Source organism: Lathyrus oleraceus, chromosome 3 (genome assembly GCF_024323335.1).
Source record: "Lathyrus oleraceus cultivar Zhongwan6 chromosome 3, CAAS_Psat_ZW6_1.0, whole genome shotgun sequence".
Classification (NCBI taxonomy): Eukaryota; Viridiplantae; Streptophyta; class Magnoliopsida; order Fabales; family Fabaceae; genus Lathyrus; species Lathyrus oleraceus.
In genome coordinates this window covers 193,836,510-193,844,070 of record NC_066581.1, presented here as the reverse complement: position 1 = coordinate 193,844,070, position 7,561 = coordinate 193,836,510, and the positions used below count along the sequence as shown (strand labels likewise).

The 7,561-nt window shown below is 36.0% G+C and overlaps 1 pseudogene; it reads left to right on the top strand.

Annotated features, from left to right (window-relative positions):
• Positions 1–748: 748 nt before the first annotated feature.
• On the top strand, positions 749–3,056 carry LOC127130368 (uncharacterized; annotated as a pseudogene).
• The last annotated feature ends 4,505 nt before the right edge of the window (positions 3,057–7,561 follow it).

The following is a 7,561-nucleotide window of genomic DNA, read 5'->3' as shown; positions in this document are numbered from 1 at the left end:
TCAAAGTCTTTCATCATTGCTTTTACCTTTACATTTACATTTCGCCAAACCTTTATTTACAGCACCTTTTAAAACTTAAAACCTTTTACTTCAAGTTATTTATCTTTACTTTTGTCAATTACCTTTGTTATCTTTAAAAAAGCCTTTTTACAGAATTACTGTCATTTATCCTTTATCTTTAAAGTCATAAGCCTTTAGATTTCGTTTAGAGTTTATTGTCGAAACACCTTTTACTTTGTACCATTAACGCTAGATAAAGAATCCTAATTACCATTCATAAACCAAAAACAAACTTAATCATGAATCAAATCACCATAACACTAGTTCTTGAGACACATGTCCTAGGATCAATCTAGTCGATCCTGTAAGTTACCAAGATTAATAATATTGGAGGACTAGCGGTTGTTTGTCAGAAATTACTGGTAAATAAATTGGCACACCCGGTGGGACGGTGTCAAAAGAACTATTAATTATAATAATTTGCTTTACTTTTACAATACAAAATTGTTGTTATTCTTTTGAGTTAAAAAATCATAGTGTTGCATGAACCTTAGAAGTGGTAAGATAGCCAACAATTCACAACCTATAACCAAAAGAAAATACACAAAAAAGATGGTTAATACAACCAGTCAAGGGGAACAATTTCCTCCCCAGGGAACAGGCACAGTCGGATCCATGGTACACTGAGATCCCTAGTACACAGGCCATAGCAACATCTGGATCCATGGCCTTAAATAATTCGACAACAATGCCTATTATGTCAAGCGTAGCAGACGTTTCTGCAAGTTCAATCCCTGGCTCATTTTCGACAATTGTCGGAACCCAACCAACACCTACTACCCCTACGCAACCGGGATTTGAGAATTTTAGGCCTTGGAGAGAATACCCATATGGAATGCCATCTACTTCCATGGCAGGACTTCAAAATAATACTTCCATATATACTCAACCCCATAATACGGTTGTTTCGCCAATTCAAAATTCTGGTTTTGGCATGAACCATGTAGGTCGAAATACCCAATCACAAGGATTATCCACCCTATTACCTACCCTTACAACGAATAACCAGACAACCTTTAGACAACAAATGGATGCTAGTAACCATGATATGGTAGGAGTCCTTGCCAGAGAAATGAATACCATTTTTTCTCCCCTAATACAGAATATAAATAGGACTAACAATGATAATGCCCAAACATACCAACAACTGTCAGCGCAGATGGGACGCATAGAAGATTTCCTAGGCGCCCCTCAATCCTCTGTTCGACGCAGACCAAACCAAGTTATAATCCAGGAAGAAGAACCAACTATAAATCAGGTTCGACCACCTAGACAAGCGCCTTATGAAAGGGTCATGGGGGCAAGATTAGAACAACAACCAATTCGACAGGAAGTCCCTGAAGAACAACCTAGGAGAGTAATGATGGTTAATAGAGACCAGGATGCAGACGAAGTAATTCATAGGGTTAGGCAAGAAAGCATGATGGAAACTTAACTACTATGATAGAGAGAATCATGGCCCAAAATGGTCTGAATACAGGACTTCGATGGTCAAATTATACCTCTCCTTTATCAGAATACGCCCTACAAACTGAATTACCAAGGGGTTGTAAAATCCCTAAGTTCACCAAATTCTCAGGGGACACTAGTGAATCCACTATAGAACACATAGCCAGATACATGACTGAGGCAGGGGATTTGGCGAACAGTGAGAATCTAAGAATGAAATATTTCCCCAGTTCTTTAACGAAGAATGCCTTCACGTGGTTTACAACTTTGCCACCAAATTCCATAGATACTTGGCCTCATTTGGAGAGATTATTTCATGAACAATTCTACATGGGCCAAACTAAGATAAGCCTTAAGGAATTAGCCAGTATTAAAAGAAAATTCATTGAACCTATAGATGATTATTTGAATAGGTTTCGTTTGTTGAAATCTAGATGCTTTACAGTAGTGCCTGACATGAATTGGTCGAAATGGCCGCTGGAGGGTTAGACTATTCCATTAGGAAAAAGTTAGATACCCAGTATCTAAGAGATATGGCCCAATTAGCAGACAGGGTTCGACAGGTCGAACGTTTAAAAGCTGAAAAGGCCAGAGCGAATAAGAATTATAAGAAAGAAAGGGTTGCTTATGTCGAAGTCGAAGATGAGGCGTCTGAAATCTCTAATGACCCTTATGGTCTCGAGGAATTCGAAGTAGATTTGGTTGAATTAAAAGAAGCACCACCTTATGCTTGTAAATTACTTACACCTTCGAATGGCAGGAACCCTGTCGAAACTGAAAAGAATGATGGATTTCCTAAAAAGACTTACACATTTGATGTTACCAAATATGATGAAATCTTCTATTTATTAGTAAAAGATGGCCAAATGATAGTGCCTCCTAATACCAAAATTCCTCCGTTAGAACAACGGAAGAAAAGAGGCTTCTGTAAATATCACAATTTTTTAGGCCATAAAACCTCACAATGCTTTCTTTTCAGGGATCTTATTCATAATGCAATTAAGGATGGCCGCCTCAAGTTCGCTGACAGGGGGAGAAACCAGATGAAGGTTGACGTTGACCCCCTCAACATTGCTGACACAAATTATGTTGAACCTGTCGAAATCAACATGATTGACATGGTAGAAGTGGGGGTTGTGAAGGAAATAGGAACTGAAGGTTATGTGCTAGTTGGAAAGCAGTCTACTGATGGCCTAAATAATGATGTTCCCTTTGGAATTTCTGTCGAAGGTGAACAGGTTGTTGATGTCGAACCAAAGGCCGCTGAAGGTCTTAATGGGAAGGCAACTGAGGCTACTGTCGGCCTAAGGAAGAAATTTGAGGAAATTTCAATCGCTGATGGCGCCAATCTATGTGTCAACATGATGGATCTGAACCAACCCCCTCCCCTAGAGATGGAGGAAGTGGAGAGGTGTCTGAAGATAGAGCAAGAGGGAATGCAGTTTGGCTATCCCAAAGCCAATGAGAGCCTACGTGAATACCTTTGGAGCTGTCACAAAAGAAATTCTGACATGTTGCTGTGCCCAAGGTGTAGCATCATGATGTGACAGTTATGGACTTTTAGGTCTATGAAAGGTCTCTGGTCGAAATCTGGTGATTACAAGAAATGCCCATTTCTACATTTATTCGAAATAGACATTTATTGGGGGCAATTTGTTAGTTGGAGATTTCGACCATTAGGTTGAAGTTATTTGAAAATATTATGTTTTGGAGAATAATATAAAAATGGCTTTGTGAAGCTATTTATTAAATCATTTTCTTGGGAGAAAGGGCCTTTTGTCGAAGCTTAAGACTTAGAAGATTTTAGGATCTCCACAAGTTCTCTTCGACATCGGCGTTTGGCAGATTCGAAGCTTCGAGCGGGAAAGATTTGAAATTCAAACGAAGTAGTTTCGTCAGGCGAACGCGTCGAAGCATCTGAGACACGCAGCGCTTGAAAACGTCGAACGTGGCAATCATCTGCGTAGAGACCGTTAGGGTCGAATTGTTATAAATATGAGTCTTAGATTTTAGATTTCGTGTGTTCAAACTGATATACAAAATTCACTAAAAATACTCAAAGTACCGGAGCGAGAGAAACGAGTCTTTGCTGAAAATGTATGTATGAAGAACACCATGATTACATTTCATGTTATCTTTTTAATGCAAGTTACTTAAATTAAACCATTTACTGTCTTTATTTATTTTTAAGCCTTCTGTCGAATTGCCTTTATCTTCAAAGTCTTTCATCATTGCTTTTACCTTTACATTTACATTTCGCCAAACCTTTATTTCCAGCACCTTTTCAAACTTAAAACCTTTTACTTCAAGTTATTTATCTTTACTTTTGTCAATTACCTTTGTTATCTTTAAAAAAGCCTTTTTACAGAATTACTGTCATTTATCCTTTATCTTTAAAGTCATAAGCCTTTAGATTTCGTTTAGAGTTTATTGTCGAAACACCTTTTACTTTGTACCATTAACGCTAGATAAAGAACCCTAATTACCATTCATAAACCAGAAACAAACTTAATCATGAATCAAATCACCATAACACTAGTTCTTGAGACACATGTCCCAGGATCAATCTAGTCGATCCTGTAAGTTACCAAGATTAATAATATTGAAAGACTAACGGTTGTTTGTCAGAAATTACTGGTAAACAGGATTCTACTATATCGTTTAATCAACGATCTCTCATCCTATTAATTTGTACGGTGGTGTTAAAAATCTATATAGAGTGAGTATCAAAATCCAAATTCATGTCTAGAATTTATCTTTTGATAGATGATGATCTTAAATCGGGATTCAAAAAGTATTTCTCAACATCGATTCAAATCCAAAGAAATAACATGTAAATGAAGATAACATTGTAGCGGTAAATCCATGACCATCAAGCTATGGATAAACTTGACGTCAATAAAACTAGAGTCGCCACCGCGCTTTTATTGTTTCCAAAGGAAACGGGAAAAAGTATAAACAAAACACAAAGATAATAAGTTTTCAAATCAAAACTAATAAAATGTCAGAGATTACAGGTAAGGAGGTTGGTTACACAGAGGGAAGGTGTTAGCACCCAAAGTGTCTTAGGTACTTCTAGGAAGCCCTTTTTGTGTGCAAGTGTTTTTGGTCTAAATGATGTTTGATAAAAATATAGAGTGGGTGGATGAGAAAAGAATTTATTAAATATATTTTTGTGTTTGATAAGACCTTCGATCTTATGCCTACATACCAACATAAAAATGAGGGATCAAAACTACGTAGTTCGTGGTAAAAAATTCAAAGAAGTTTGTGAATTGATTTTAACAAAAGTTTGACAGAGAATGCACAAAAGGCCAAAGACTTGAATGGGGTTATTAATTCTTTTTGTCTTTTTGAAACTAAAGTCAATATGGTTAAGTTCACTCTCAAGTTTGATTTAAGAAAAGGTTTGAAAAATACATTAGCATAAGGCCAAAGTTTCTAATCATTAAAACATGTCTAAGTTGAAAAACACAAACAAAGAAGGTTTTGAAAAGAGGGAGAGATTTTGAAATTTAAGAAGTGGGGAGGAGATGAAGGCACTATCCTAGACAAAAATTAAAAGTTAAGGGTTGAAAATATATGACCAATGGGATGCAATCCAATAGACAAGAATGTCATATAGAAACTCATTTTCCTTTGGACTTTAGCAAGCAACAAGCATAAACAGTATCCAATCAAACCATATGAAGTCCAAGGCATCAAATAAAGATAGCCATAATATCCAAGCAAGCAATCCAATAGCTATCAGTCTTCAATGTCTTCCAATGTATCAAATGAAAAAATTCATTGGTCAACTCAGAACAATCATCATACATCAATAATAATAACAGTATAATAATTGAGCACCAAGGCAAAGTGACAGATGAATCAAAGGGCACCCAAGTTCTTGCATCAGATGAAAGGCACAGTTAAGGATAGCTCAGTCTCAGATAGTGGCATTGGCCAAGTCCTCAAAGCATAAGGAAGTTGCTTATCCTAAGTCCAAAAGTTCAGATCAAGTCCAACAGTCCACCAAGATGTTTTTTAAGGTTTTTTGTTGTTATTAGGTATTTTAAGGTCCTAAGACCACAAGCAAAACAAAAATCACAAGCAAACAATATATACCATCACAAGATATGGCTCAAGTGAGCAAAGTGAAAAGGACTGAAACATAAACAAGTTGCATGAAATGTAAATGGCAGATGAATGATAAAGGTACTGAAATTTAAATTGCATTAAGTAAATGACTTGAAAGTAAAAACAAAATTAATAAAGTTAGTCAAATGTTAGTGAAGAGTTTTAATTTTTTAAGTCATTCTTTGGAGAACACTTAATCATTCATTCACAAGTATGAATTCTTGAACCAAGATATCATCCATGAGAAGGACTCCAAGTTGGATAAATTAACAAGTATGCCACTAGCTCTCATGAAAGGAAAAAAGGTCAGGTTTTCACACAATGCCATGAAGAATGGGAGACTTACAATCTCACTTACACGAATGCGATGCTTTTTTGATCAAATTTAGATCTATGTTAAGCAATCGTAATTGGACTTATGTAGAAGTCACAACTATTTGAGGTCGGACAATAAAAATATAGGTGTTAATGCATGTTAGAGATTTGGTACAAAGAACCAAACTCCTAAAACATACCACACACTAAAAAAGGGAGGGACCTATCTCAGTCAGACTCATGTTGATTCATCTGACACAAGGTCATTGATGAATCAACTAACATTAGACATGAAGAGAATTCATTGGTCAATGATGGATTAGGGAAGAATATGGATGAAGATGAGGAGGGAAGGGGAAATAGAATCCCAAATTGATCATAGCAGGAATTTCATCTAATCAATATTATCCATTCATTTTGGGAGATGAAATGTACATTTCATCAATCCCCTAAATCCAATAATATTGGTCAAATAAAAGTCAAACAACCATGATCAAGACCAAACAGAAAGACAAACATCACAAGACCAATTAAATAGTTCAACATAATTTTTTAAACAATTATTCAATTAAAAATCAAATTTAAAATGAATTAAAATGCATTTTTAAATGGACAAAACCTCAAATCCCTTCAAAACACCAAATAAATGGCCAAAGGATTTATCCTAGGTTAAACAAGGTCAAAGGATCTTAGACAAAAAAAATCACAGCTTTTGGAAGGTCATGAGTATTTTAAAAGAGTTAAAAACAAGTCCAAAATCATTTAATTCACAAAAAATATCAAAATTAATCCAAAAATGATTTTAATTCAAAATATGGAAGAGAAAAATATCTAAATATTTTTGGTGAATGTCCCATATTTTTTGGATTAAAAATGAACTTAATATGAATTAAACAAAATAAAAGGATTAAAAGAAAAATCATAAAAATAAAAGAAATAAAAAAAACAAGGGCCATCAGATCTCCCTCATTAATTGAGGTGGCATATCTGATGGTCACGCGCGCGCTATCCACCATAGTCTTTAGTCAACGCGTGGGAACTATGGTAATGCAAACCAAAGGCTGAGATTAGATCCTTGGACCAAGATCAGATGGATGAGAGGAAGCCAACTCACCATCGGAGCTAGGGCTCCAGTCATCTTCTCCGGTGGACCTCATCGGACTGGTCCACCACCAACCACCAAGAAAATGAAAATTGAGGACACTATTTTAAAGGAAAAATTCTCAGGAGCTCAAATTTGGCCTCAATTTCTCCTAATTCCAAGTATATTGAAAGATACAAGGATTTGGATTTTGAGGTACGCGATCTAAGTTGCTTTGATTTGACCTCAAAGCAACTGAATCTTGTTTCCTGCATTGGTAGGAATTCATACAAGCAATACACAAGCAAAATAGTTAAGAAATTAGGGAGAATCGGAGAGTTGAAATTTGAAACAATTCACCTTTGGATAGCAGCTTTGAGAGCAATTCTTGATGCAATTCCACTTGGTTCTTCCTCCTCTTGCTTGCAGGAGTTGAATGAAGTGAAAATGGTTGTGAATCCTTGGAGTTCTTATTCACAAACAGAAGTTGAATCAAGACTCGATTTCAAAGAAATCCTCAAGGTATTCTCTCAAGTG